This window comes from Gracilinanus agilis, chromosome 3 (genome assembly GCF_016433145.1).
Source record: "Gracilinanus agilis isolate LMUSP501 chromosome 3, AgileGrace, whole genome shotgun sequence".
Classification (NCBI taxonomy): Eukaryota; Metazoa; Chordata; class Mammalia; order Didelphimorphia; family Didelphidae; genus Gracilinanus; species Gracilinanus agilis.
In genome coordinates, this window is record NC_058132.1 from 565,148,261 (window position 1) to 565,163,586 (window position 15,326).

Here is a 15,326-nt window from a genome sequence, read left to right on the forward strand (position 1 = left end):
AGATATTAGGAATTTCATCATCTAGATATCTAGGTTTCCCAGGGCCCGGGAGGGATCCAGGAAGTGGGCAGGAGACGAAGAAGAGGGTGGAAAGGGTGGACTTAGCTCAACTGTTAAGGCTGAAGATCTACAGAAGAAGAAGCTGAAGATTTCCCAGCAGTTTACCTACTCTGGTTTAGTCCTGGCCAGGCTGAACCAGAGGGAATCTACATTGATTCTTCATTTGCCAGCAGTTGGGAGTTTCATTAGTAACAATTAGAGTAGGGTCTCCTATACCACAGTCCTTTACCCTTATCCTTCCTGTTTAATATATAAAGTTTAAAGTACCTTCCTAAATCAGTTTCAAAGCTTGTTTTGGGAAGGGAGAAAACGCAGTCAGAATATCGTCATTATCCTAGCTAAAGAGCCCAAATCAATATATCAATTAACCCCAGGTGGGTCCTGAAGGGATATACCTCTTTGACCTGAAGGATCCTGCCTGGGGAACTGTTATAAAGGAGAAGGGTCATCTTATTTCTCTCTGTACATCATTTCTACCACCTCAAATAGATACAAGAGACCTCCCATAATTATAACAGAGGTAAACATTAAAAATTAGCGTATACCTTGCCAACAAATTAAAATGACATTAATATCAAAGTTAATTTAAAATTTCAAAACCATATATATGATCAACCTTACCAGCATGATACTTTACAGAGCTATTTTTTTTAAACCCTTAACTTCTGTGTATTAGTTTCTTGGTGGAAGAGTGGTAAGGATATGCAATGGGGGTCAAGTGACTTGCCCAAGGTCACACAGCTGGGAAATGTCTGAGGCCAGATTTGAACCTAGGACCTCCCATCTCTAGGCCTGGCTCTCAATCCACTGAGCTACCCAGCTGCCCCCAAGAGCTATTTTTTAAATTAGAGAAATAAAAAAAAATATCTAGAATATCATGAGGAATAATGAAAATATATAGCAATATTGGAGAAAAGCACTTCCAGTTTTGAAACTATGTTTAAAAAAAGCATCAGTCATCAGGACTAAAAATAGGTAAGTTGATCAATAGAATAGACTAGTTAACTAAGAAAAAAATAAATTTAATGCCCTAGCATTTGATAAAATGTACACATAAAATTAGTGTTTCTAGAAAAAGAAAGGAAGAAAATACCTCAAGAAAACAAACAAACAACTTTGGAAGCAGAGCCAAGATAGAAGCTTAGTAGCAACTAAAGCTAAATCTGCTCTGACAGTCCTTCCTAACAAATCTTTTAAAAGTACCTCAAAACAAGAGGTAAAACCAACAGCAAGATGGAGGGAAGAAGCTCTTCTGCTGCACACAACTTATAAGTTAAGCAGTGTGAGTTGATTTATACAGGATAAGAAGGAACTGAAAGCAAAACTACACACAAACCCACTACACGCCCTTCCCATGTACTTTTCCAGGTTCTGCAATTGGGTATAGGCTAACTTCAGGATCCCAGGATACAGGCTACACAATCAAAAGTGTACCTCAGACCCACCACTTGAATTCCTGTTTGCTCATAGCAACTTGCTCATAGCTGCTTCTCCTTCACTGGCAGCATGGAGTTTCATTAATATAGATGTCAAGACTCATTTCACACAAAAAAAACCCAGAACTTCGCAGTTGCACAGAAATTACAAATTATGTCATATCAAAGCACAATAAAGTTATAGTTTTACAAAGAATTTTCTCATGAAGATAATACTGGATGAGGGAAAGGTCCCAAGGCTGAGTCTTCTACCTTATTGGGAGGAAAGCACCTGCTGGATGAGTCTCATCTAACTTTTGTCCTGTTTTGACCTTGACTATCTGAGAAAAGTTTTGAGTTTAATTTTCTGTATTTCTGTCTTAAAGAGAAACTGTTTACTTCTTAACTGCTAGTTTACTCAGAGGCATTTTATAATACTTGAGGCTGTCTTCAAAACTAATTTAATATGTTTTCAGTAAGGAAGAGCCATAGAGAGGGGTTCAGAAAAAATATCTATGAGAGACTGTTTCTCTCAATGGCTTCCAACAATATCTTATTGAAAAAATAACTACCCTAGAAAGTGGATCCAGGAGAGACAGTTTAAGAATTATTGAAATACCTAAAAGTCATGACAAAAAAAGCCTACACATTATATTGAAAAAAATTATCCAAGAAAATTGTCCTGGTATTCTTGAATGAGAGGGTAAAATAGATTGAAGGAATACACAGATTAGCTCCTGCAATAAATCCCCAAATGACAAATCCCAAGAACGTTATAGCCAAGTTCAAGAGCCCCCAGGCCAAGAAGAAAATACTATAAGGTACCAGAAAGAAACAATTCAAATATCATGGATTCTGGATTTTACAGTATCTAACATTTTCCACACTGAAGGATCAGAATGCTTGGAATTTGATATTCTGGAAGACAAGGCAACTGGATTTATAACCAAGATTCACCTACCATCAAAGCTAACTATATTCTTTCAGGGGAAAGTATGGTAATAATATAGATTATTGATAAAATAGAAGATTTTTCAAGAATTCCTGAGGAAAATACCAGACTGAAAAATAAAATTTAATGTCCAAATACAAAATTCAAGAGAAGCATAAAGAGGTAAATAAGAAAGAGAAAAAAAAGTAAGATCTTCAATTAGGTCAAATTGCTTATAATCCTATATGTAATTATAATATCTTGTAAGAGGGAAATTTAGGTATTTTATAGATATGTATTTAAAGTGTGGACACCAGGAATCAACAATTCAGGTTGATTCCGTAATTAAATCAGACCCAAGTCAGCATCAGGTTAGGCAGTTTATTTACAATTAGGAAGGTAATGGTATGGGAATAAAGAGGAAGGGAGAGGCTAGTTCAGGCCTGCGAATGCCTGGACCAGAGAGAGAAGGTTAAAAGGCTAAATAAATTAGGCTGCAGGCCACAAGGCCTAGCAACCAGATAGGCTAGTGCCTACTTAAGGCAGAGTTTGGAAGCGGCCTAGGTAGGCCAAGGAAGTCAGCCTAACTTACCCTTGTGATAATACAGAGTAGAAGCTGCCTGAGGTCTCATCTGAGATCCTTCAGCACCAAGTTCAAAGCAGGGACTGCCTCCACAGGAAGTAACTAGCATACTTAAAGAGATAGTGTGTTTCGTCACTTCCCATGGGTCCACCTCTAATTCAAGTGGACAAATGGCAGCCTCTACACTGATTTTGGACTGCCCAAAGGGCAGTCCCTTGTTCTTGATTTGTTACTTATTGTCACATGTGGGTAACTCGTCCCCCCTCCCCATTAAGGGAGGTGAGGATTTCATTATTTTTATGCCTAGGATGAGTAGGGTTTTGACTATGAATGGGCTAGAGCTAATTCTATTTACACAATTTTTAACTCTTAAAAAGTGTTGTCAGTATCATAGAAGTTAGGAATAGTATGTATAGACAGAGGGTGTGGTAATAAGCTGTTTAGGATGATATGAATAAAGAGAACTAGGGGTGAAAAAGGATTATAGAGAAGAGTCAAATTATATGAGCAACAACTATCAATTCAAGAATTATAAATGATTGACAGTCATATGAGAGGAAGTTCTAAATCATTAATAAGAGAAAGGCAAAAACGAAATAAAGCTTATTTTTAGGTCACATTTAGCAAAATGAAAGGGAAAAATATTACAATATTCCATGTCACAGAGATAGAAAGCCATTGCTGATGGGTCTGGAAATTAAGATAATCAATGGAGAATTAATTGAAATTATGCTAGGAAAGAGCAGAAAATGACTATAGCTTTATAAGCAGGTATTTCATCACTAGACAATAATCCTATTAATATAAAAAATGCCCAATTTGAACACAAATATTATTTATAGAAGCATTTGTTGGTAGCAAATAAAGGAGAACAAAGTAGATTTCCTTTAATTGGGGAATGTCTAAAACACTGTGATACATTAATGTAATGGAATAATAATTTGCAAAAAATATATAAATATCATGATTGCAGAGTAGCATGGAAGATTACATGAATTGACACAAATGAAGTAAGAATGGCTGGAAACACAATATATACGATGACTTCAAAATAAATGGAAAAATAACAGCCATAAAAGAATCAATATTCAATGTTCTAAAAGAATAAAGAACAAGTCGACTCTAAAGTTAGTGGGCTGTTACTGACTTCATTAGATTAACTGAATTTAGGACAATTGATTAAAATGCACTAAATGAGTGCCCAGTAACTATATCTTAAAGTAATTACCATTCACTAACTCAGCCCTTGAAAATAGGTAAGGATTTGAGAAAGTAGATAACACCAAGACAGAAGAATGGCAGTTATTCAGTTAGTACAGTGAGCCAGCCTCCAGCCAGCTGGGGAATTAAAATGAGAACTTATATATCTTAACTAGGCTTCTTCTAGGTTAAGGAGAACAGATAGGAAACAAAAACAAGAGTCCATTAAGGTAAATAATTAGGGAGATGGGAACCAGGATTCCTTAACTGGGTTAACTATGGACAAGGATCAGAGACAAGGGAAATGCATTTCTACACTGAATCTAACACTATTGAGATTCAAGCAGGATGGAATAATTGGAGTCTTACTCCTGGATGCTTGTCCCTCCAGCAGTGGTCTCAGATGTCCCAAGGTCTCAGATGATAATCAGGCAGTAATTCCAGTAGGTCGCAAACAGTGAGCTGGTAGAGAAATGAAGCTCCACCCTGCAAAACTGTAAACCCAATCTCCAGCTTGCACTTGCCCACAGAGTAGATGGTATCTTGGTGATGCCTTTGGGAGTTCAAAAACAGACTTACTCCTCAGTTGCAGCCACACACAATGCTATATTCTAAGATTTCACAGAATGTTCAGTTCATGCCACCCTGCTTGGCAATCTTTCTGTCTACACTGAAATCTCTCTATTTATCTTATTTTATAAGTTTGCCTACAACAGTCCCCCCTTTGCACAAAGCCAAAATAGTGTTCCATACAATATTTTGATATATGTGAGCTATGGACAAAACTAAAATTCTAACCCAAAATAACAAACTATACAAACTCTATCTTATCCTATCTACTCTATCTTACTCTACCCTATTCTAGGGATTTCAACAAGAAAGGTAAAGGGAAAAATACATTGAATAATTACATAGTTCAAAGTATAGAATAACAAGTAACAATGCAAAATTTCCAACAAAATTAACAAAAATGACAAGAAATTTGAAATATCTGCACCAATTTCAAGCAAAAACATCAAATGCAATTCCTATACTAATACAGAAACATTCTACTAACTTAACAAATGCAAAAAATTTTGGAAAATACACATTGAACACAACAGTGCATAAAATTTACATCAAAATTACACAAAATCATAAACTCCCTTATGCAAATTACATTTAAATGTTTGCAACTCAATATAAAATTATTAACAAAATTTACATATATATGCATACATATGAAACATACATGCAATATATACACATAATAAATATAGGTTTGATATACATGTATGTACACATAATATATACATATCAAATATACATAGGTACGCCCTTTACATATATACAATACTTACACTATAACACAAATTACAATATATATACACTATTTATACTTAATTATACTTCAATTTACATTATTTTATGATATGTGATCTGTAAAATGTTATATATTCTTCATGTAATGCAATTTTGTTGTTTGTTGTACTTGCACTGTAATGGTCATTAGTACCTTATCTTATCTTATCCTCTAATTTAATCTAATACTATTCCCTATCTCACTAAACTATTCTAAACTATCCCTATGATATTAGTATATTAGTCTAACTAAATAACTAGCTAATTTTGTTAGTAACTAACTATCCTTTGTTAGTACTTACTTATCCTAAAGATAATTCTAATCTTGTTAGTATTTATACATTGTTTTATTCCATAAGGAATATAATGTATCCTAACATGTTTGTGTTTTTATGTATCTGATTTGATACGTTGTTACTTTGCTATATTGTGTTACAATATGTTACTGTTGGATGTATGATACATACCAAAACTTCATATTTCCTTCAGATCTCCTTTCTCCTTATGATGTTCCATTCTTTGAGGAAATCTTTTCTCTCTAATTTCCTCTTCTCCTTTTCTCTATTGAAATTCTTGATAATGTTATGTGTAATGTTGGATGCACATGAGTATGTAGTGATACTATTTACATGACCCAAAATCTTTCAAACCATTTAGTCCATTAGTCCATGATTAATCCTCTTCTTTGGAAATTCCTTTAAAACAAAGTCTTTATGAATTCAATGTTATAAGTCCATCAATCTTAATACAATGTCCATTGATCCTGAATCCTGGATCCTCTTCATCCATGTCCTCTTCCATCTGAATGTCCTCTTCTGCTGGAATGGTGCTCTCCTTACTGAACTTTCTGACTGCAGACTCAAATTGACTGAAGATCTCAATTTTACACAATTCTTTCTTCTCTCGTCTCTCTTCTCTTTTCTTTCTTTCTTCTTCTTCTTCATTATTAATAATTTCTAAATTTTCATCATTTATACCATGTGCTAATTTAATATGAGAACAATGATACCATGAAACTCTACCTAATACCTTTACTGAAGATAGTGAAACTAATACAACTGTATAAGGACCTATACAACTTTGTTCTGTTTCCAATGTTTTGGCAAAATTTTTCACATAGACCATATCACCTGGTTGAAAATTTTGAAGAGAATAATTCAAATAACCAGATTGAACTAATAGTCCCATATCCTGTAATTAATTCTCTTAGGCTCTGCTGTAAAGCACTTAAATATGAAGCAATTTGGCAGTCACCTCCCTAAAAGGGATGCATAAACAGCCTTACAAGTCTTTGCTTGTAGTGTCCAAAGAGCATGTCCAAAGAGCATCTCATATGATGATATATGTAAATCCACTCTTGGTCTTGTATGTAGGTAAAACAAAGCTATGGGAAGAATATCTGACCTTTTGAGATGAGTTTCAGCACAGAGTTTCCCAACCATAGTCTAAAGTTCCCTATTCATACACTCCACCTGACCTGAACTTTGTGGATGTTAAGAAACATGATATTTAGGTGTTATTCCTAGATTCTTATAGACTCTTCTAAGGATATCCTGAGTGAAATGAGATCCCTTATCCAAATCTATAGTTAATGGTACACAGAACCTAGGCATAACTTCCTTGAGTAACACTTTCAGCACAAAGCTTGCTGTGTTGGTATTTGATGGAAAAGCTTCAGGCCACTTAGTTAGTCTATCAACAATCACAAGATAATACTTTTATCTTCCAGCTTTAGCCATATAGAGGCAATCAATCTGTAAACTCTCGAATGGACAGTATGCTAAAGGTCTACCACCCAAACCTTTCTTTCTGAATGCACTTTGAAATTTTGGCAGACTGAACAACTATTACAGATCTTATTTGCAACATTATTCATTCCTGGCACAACCCATTGTCTCCTGATGGAATCTATAACAGCTTGTATACCAAAATGATCTTTTGTGTGGATGGCTTGACGCAAATAGGTATATAAGTCTTTTGATAACAATGGTCTTCCTGTATCAGTAATTCATATCCCATGTTCTTTCCTAGCTCCAAATTTATCCTTCCATTTCTGGATATCTGAGTCTACAAAAGTTTTTTTCTAGATCTTCAGAATCAATAGATGTTAAATTTATTAATTAAATGGAGCTTCCTGAACAGCATATTTAGCAGTGATATCAGCCCTATGATTACCTTTAGAGATTGAATCTCGACCACTAGTATAACTCTGGCAATTGATTACTGCCAGCTGTTTAGGCTTTTGGATTGCTTCTAACAACTCACTTATTATTCCTGCATGTGCTGTTGCTTTTCCTGATGCAGTAATAAAACCTCATTGTTTCCAGATCTTTTCTGTTGCATGGCAAACAGAGAACACACATCAAGTCAGTGTAAATATTTGGACTTTTACCTTCAGCTAGAAGACAGTCTTGCTTCAATGCCACTACTTCCATACCCTGTGCAATAAGATACCTGTGCCCTAGGTAATGAGCCATACCACAGTTTCTCAAATTCTGTGACGACTACAGATTTAGTACATCTGATTCATCACACAAATATGATGATCCATCTGTGAATAGTACCAAGTCTGGTTTTTTGAGTGGAGTGTCTTTTAAATCCATCCTAGTCATATCCACAAGATCTACTACACCAACATATTCATGAAATATGTCACCATTCTTAGGTAAATCAGGAAGAAGAGTAGCTGGATTTAATATACTATATGTCTTCAGGACTTCTGCGCAGGTGGTCTTCCAGGTCTGCTGGAGTTTGGTCCAGTGGTTTTCAACTGTCTCTCCCGTGAGTCCTGTCAAGGCCGCGAACTTGTTCTTGATTTCGCAATTGAATGCTTCTTTTTCCTCTCTGGTCTTTAGATCTTGCACATTGTACTTGTGGTGTAATCTGCCTGAAAGGTCATTGAATGATTTCAACTTGGTTCTAAAAGTTGCCACCAGGAGTTGGTGGTCCAAGGCCACATCTGCACCACAAGAAGAACTTCAAACACAGTACTGGGAAATTAACCGTCAAGTCAAGAAGAGCACAAGATATGATAATAGACAGTTCATTCACGATATGACCAAAGAGGCAGAAACAGCAGCTGGGCAGGGGAACATGAAGAGGCTATACGAAATAACAAGAACTCTATCGGGAAAGAATTACAACCTTAGCAAGCCAGTGAAGGACAAGACTGGCAAGACAATAACAAGCAATGCAGGGCAGAGAGCCCAATGGGCAGAGCATTTAGAAGAAATCCTGAACCGACCGCCTCCACCAACTGTTCTGGACATACCACTAGCCACCAAACTGCTTCAGGTGAACACGGGCCCACCTACCAAAGTTGAGATCATCAAAGCCATCAAGACCATGAAAAATGGTAAGGCTGCAGGTCCAGATGGCATCCCCCCTGAGGCACTCAAGGCAGACCCAGAAATGTCAGCGGAGATGCTACAACCCCTCCTCCAGAAGATCTGGGAACAGGAACAAGTCCCGACAGACTGGAAACTAGGCTACCTAGTGAAGCTACCCAAGAAAGATGACCTATCCCAATGCAGCAACTGGCGAGGAATCATGCTTCTATCTGCTCCCTGCAAAATCCTGACCAGAGTAATCTTAGAAAGACTGAAGGAGGCCTTGGACAAGAAGCTGAGAATAGAACAAGCAGGGTTTCGTCAGCTCAGATCGTGCACCGACCATATCGTCACCCTAAGAATCATCATCGAACAGTGCATCGAATGGCAGTCCCCCCTCTACATGACTTTCGTGGATTTCGAGAAGGCATTTGACAGCGTAGACAGGAACATCATCTGGAGATTGATGCAGCATTATGGGATTCCCCCAAAGCTCATCAACATCATCCAGTGGTTATATGAAGACTTTGCCTGCCAGGTCATCCATAATGGGAAACTGATGGCTCCCTTCACAGTGAAGACCGGAGTGAAGCAAGGCTGCATGCTTTCACCCCTTATCTTCTTGATGGTCATAGATTGGATCATGAGAAGAATTACCAAGGACAATAATACGGGCATTCAATGGACTCATACCAAACAGCTTGAGGACCTTGACTTCACAGATGACATCTGTCTCCTTTCTCACAAGCAGCAGGATGTGCAAGCCAAACTTGCACGTCTCTCTGAAGAAGCGGAGAAGACAGGTCAACAAGAAGAAGACCGAGGTGATCACAGTCAACAGCAGACAGGACCTGCCAATCCAACTACAGGGAGAAAACATCAAGGAGACGGACCACTTCACCTATTTGGGTAGCATAGTCAGTAAGGACGGCGGAGCAGATGAGGACATCAGAAATAGAATCAACAAAGCCAGACAGGCATTTAACACCTTACAGTCTGTCTGGATCTCCAAAGCACTGTGCTCTGAATCTTCAATACCAACGTAAAGGCCGTCCTCCTATATGGATCAGAAAGCTGGAGAGTGACGAGCGCTAACACCAATAAACTCTAGGTCTTTGTTAATAGATGTCTACGCTACATCTTGAACATCAGATGGCCTGAAAAGATCTCCAGTGCTAGTCTCTGGGAAAGAACAATCCAGTATCCCATTAGTCAGGACATAAAGAAACGTAAGTGGAGATGGATAGGACATACGCTACGAAAACCGGAAGACAATGTAGCCAGACAAGCATTGTGCTGGAAAGTCGGAAGACCAAAACAGACCTGGCGAAGATCTGCCGAAAATGAAACAAAAACAGTCGGAATGACATGGGCCCAGCTGGGGGAAGTTGCCCAGAACAGAGTCCGCTGGCGTGAGATGGTTGCGGCCCTATGCTCTTAAGGAGTCAACAGGAATGATAATAATAATAATAATAATAATAATAATAATAATAATAATAATAATAAAAATATGTCTTCAACTGGATGTTCTCACTACCTAAGAGAATAATTTCATACTTAGATATTCGTTGGTCAAATATGCTTGAGTATGAAATTTCCTCATTAGTGCTTCTATTTGATATGAACAATAGACCATTATAGGACATCCCAAAACTAAACCAGTTGACTTCTGGACTAACACAGCCACTGCTGCTACCCCCCTGAGACAGGTATTGTACCCACAGCTATTTGATCTAGTTGACAACTATAGTATCCAATTGGATGATAACTTTGTCCTAGAGTTTGTGTAAGTACACAAGAAGCTATAGCTTTTGTTTCATTAACAAATAGCTGAAAAGGTTCCTCATAGTCTGTGATTCCTAACACAGAGGCAGATAAAATAGCTTCTTTAAGGTTATCTAAGACTAAACGATGTTCAGGCTTTAATTTCAGAGGTTCTGGTTCTATATTCCTGGACAAATCTGTGAAACATTTTGTGATCTCACTGTATCCAGGAATCCATTGTCTACAGAAACCAGTAGTTCTAAGAATAGCTCTAAGTTGTTTTTTAGTGTTAGGTGCACTTAATTTCTGGATATCTGCTATTCTCTTTTGAGTGATACTTCTGGAACCCTCTGATAACACAAATCTAAGACATTGCACTCAAGGCAAAACCCTCTATAATTTTGCCTTGGAGATTTTATGTACTTGTTTATATAACTCAATCAAAAGAATATTGCTATCTCTAAGACACACCTTTGCATTTAGGGATGCTAAAAGAATGTCATCCACAAAATGCACCAATTTACTCTCTTTAAACTTAATTGTTTTTAGATCTCAATTTAGAATTTGAGAGAATTGGCTAGGTGAGACTGTATATCCTTGTGGAAGACGAGTCCATGCTCACTATGTTTTCACCCAAGTGAAAGCAAAGATCTTTTGAGAATTCTTGTGAATCAGTAGTGAGAAAAAAGCAGAGCATAAATTTACCATGGTGAAATATCTAACCTGACTTGGAATGAAAGAAATTATAGCAGCTGGACTTGGCACAACTAGGTGAGTTTTGATGACATAATCATTTACCACTATCAAATCTTGGATAAGTCGGTAAACAGTTCGGCCATTTTCATCTAGTTTTGGCATTTTTGTAGGCAAAATTGGTGTATTGAACTCAGAAAAGCAAGGTATAATCATCCCTTGTTGGATTAGGGACTCAGCAATTGGTCTTATACCTTCCATTGCTTTCTTAGTCAAGGAATATTGAGGCACACAAGGAACTGGGCCTTCCTTTGTCCTCACCCTGACTGGAGCAGCTGATTTCAGCAATCCTACATCTGTGGATGATTTTGACTACAAGTCCTTAGGTATATCCTTAGGTATTGGATGGATACTACCTAAGTCATCCTTTCTACTGTTGGAATTTAAGAAAAGCAATGGAAAGGCTTTCAAAGATTACTCTGTGAGATGTAAAGAAATATCACCAGATTCAGTATATTGGATAGTAGCTCACAATTTACACAGCAAATCCCTGCCCAAAAGATTCATGGGACATCTGGGCATATAAAGGAAAGGATACTCCACAGAGAGGGATCCAAGAGTTATCATTTTGGTTGTAATTTAGCTACTTTCTGAGTTATCCTGCAGCAACAACCACATCCATTGTACCAACAGCTCTACAATTCTCAGGAAAACATTGTAAGACTGATTTACTGGCTCCTGTATCAACCATAAGGTCATAAATCTGGTCTCCAATAGTAACAGACACATGTGGTTCTGTGCTATTGGGAGGTTGGAGAGTTTCTAACACAGGGGCTAAAACAGTAACATCAGAACAAAGCTCAGCTATTTCCTGTCCATCCAAGTTAACATTGTCTTGAATTACAGAATTTTCCCAGTATTTTGCACCTTTGGTCCTTTTCACCTCTATTTTTGTATCATTGTTCTTATTTACAGTCAAATTATCCTTAATCAAATCACAATTTCCATTATTCTTCTTAGTTACACAATTACTAGAATTTCCAACAATATTTACAAGTTTTCTTTTTCTAATTATTATTTATAATACTAATTAAATTATTATCAATACCAAATAAATCATTATCAGTCTTAGTCAAATTATTACAAACACTAGTTAAATTACTACTAAGAGGAGGTAAATTACTATTACCATTAGACAAATTACTATTTGCAGTGGGTAATTTACTATCAACATTAAGTAAATTACCAATAACACCATTTACTTCAGTTAATTTAGTACCTGCACCACCTAAATTATCATTAATTCTCTTTAAATTACCTTTTACATTGATTAAAATTTTAAATTATCATTAACATCGATTAAATTATTACCATTGTTAATTAAATTACTATTAACACCAATTATATTATTATTAACACCAAATACACTATTACCATTATTCACAATTACATGATCATTATCCTTAACACATACAATTTCATCAATATTCATTTCATTCCCATCAATTTGGTCAATTATTTCTGAATTTCAGGCACACCTTCATAATGAAGATGTCCCTTCATTCTGGTTACCATGATTACCATTCCCAGACACAACTTGGCTATATTTTGATTGTATACCAGTTCTAATAAAATCTTGCATTGTTTTCATATTGGATGCTTGCATATCCTGGCAACAGGCATTCTGACACTTGTGATAATTACATTAAGTCTACACTGCCCATCTTTAGATTTAATCACCAAAGCTGAGAGCACCTCCAGTTCTGGGAGGTCTGTAACCCACATGTGCTAGAGTGGGTGACAAATCAGAATTAACTGACTGCCCCCTAGGCATTACTATGAGAAGCATCCATTGTGATTGGACATGCAAATCAGGGAGGAGGCACAGGAAATGACGCGTAAGTGACCCTTTTAAAAGGAGAAGGGCTGCTGGTGAAGAGGGCTGCTGGTGAAGGAGCTCTTCTGGTTTGTGGAGGAGTGCTGGCTGGAATACTGAAACCTTGTTGAGACTGCTTTCAATATCTTTTGAATTCCACCTGCTGAGTTTAAAGACTGAATCTTCCTGAACTTCTCTTAAGAAACTTCCTTTTAATAGACTCTGTGAATGAAGCTTTGCTTCATTCACCTATTGGCCTCTGGCCCTCTGACTCTTAGCTGAGGGTTAATTAGACCTACCTGGATTAATTAGAGGATCGTAGTAATTTACCTACTGTGTTAGATTCCTATTTCCTTATTTCCTCTCTCTCTTCTCAATTGTAAATAAACTTCCATAAAAGTCAATTTTGACTTGAGGTTATTCCTAAATTGGTGAAATTTCCCCTGGCAACCACCTTTAAATATATTGAACCACAAAAAACTGTTTTTCCCCCTTACACACTGGAAACCATTCTGTTGATTGTACCCATATCAAAAATTCCCATTATTATTATTCCAATTACCTCTTCTATATCCATAATTATTGCTATTATACCTATAATTCCTATTACTATTATATCTTTGCCTGTCAAATTGTCCTCTGAATCTACATTGTCTCATGAGGTGCCCAAACTTGTTGCATAGGTAACACCTTCTAGGCCCTTGGTATCTAGTGTTTGCACTGGCAGTACTTCTATAGTTGTTATTCTTCATCTCATATGCCCTTAATGCAGCCACAGCCTTGATGTCATTGATCTCTTTTTCATTGGCTTTGCCATTAGCCTCACTAAGTTGCTTTCAGAGACTATTATTGCACCTTTCTTGTCATTTATCTTATCTTTCTCCTGGGCAAATACATATGTAGCCTTTTTCTTTAATTCCTCCAAGGTAAAAAATTCCAAATCTGGACAATTATCACTGAAAAACTTCCTCACCTGGGGAACAGCATTTTTAACAAAAATTCATTTCACATGGTCTATGGTGGTATCATTTAATATATCCAAGCCTAAATATACCTCTACTTCCTCAATGATTCAGTCAAGAAAAGTTGCCAGTGTTGCTTGATCTGTCTGCCTGACCTTCTCAAATTTAGACCATGCATTTGGTCACTGGGAGTTGTTCTCTAATACCTTTATAAAATATTTTCTTGCCTGTTTCAGCATTTAGTAGATGGGCACTGAATTTAAATCCAGCTCTTCCCAATTCTCAGGCCATGGTGTTAGGCCCTGAGTATTCCTAGTCTTTTCTATAAAATTTTGCCTATCATTTTTGGATAATAATTCTCCAAAGAGAAACCAAAAATTGTTAAAATCAGGATTGAAGGTCTTTACCACTGATCTTAAGATTTTTATAAATTTCCCAGGATCGTCATAGAATTTTGGGGCTTTTCTTTGAATAAATTCAATATCCTCAAGCCTGAATTGAGTATGTTGCTTCACGTGGAAGTTTCCTTCATCTCTAACCACTGGGAGGTCTTGTAAAGGACAAAGAGTAACTGGGGTATCACCGGTATCTTGAGCCTTTTGTTCTTTTTCTGCCCTTGTTTCCCCAAAAGCCACATCAGGATTTTTACCATTATTGTGCACAGCCATAGCCTTGGTTCTGTTGCTGGTGTATATGCAGCTCCATATTTTGTATTTGGATTTGCTATAACCTCAACATCAATTTCACTTCTGATTCTCTGCACCACCAAGCGACTATGATCTTTACCTTATACGCCATACAAGAAGAAATCTATCTTATTCGATATGGCAAATAGAAACACAATAGTAACACAAGTGTGTGTGCCACTATGTCTAACACAGTAGTTTCCCAGATTGATTTAGCCACCTCTACATTTATAAAGTACTTAATATATTTAGGAATTCCTTTAAAAATCACATAAGGGATACCCCATAACAATTGCCACAAATAATATACACATAAGCCCATCACATCCTCCATGATCACTCTAGCCAGTATCTGTATCACAAATAAACTAGGTGTTACACTAACAGTAATGTTATGATGTCACATTGGATTGGCTTATAAAGGTACACAACAAGTGTAATATTAATTTCTGAGAAGAAAATGGAGACCAGGATGAATGACATCTA

At 36.8% G+C, this 15,326-nt stretch overlaps 1 pseudogene; it reads right to left on the minus strand.

Moving 5' to 3' along the window:
- The window catches only part of LOC123241849, a 67,820-nt pseudogene extending 52,998 nt beyond the window's left edge, over positions 1-14,822 (minus strand).
- Positions 14,823-15,326: the final 504 nt, after the last annotated feature.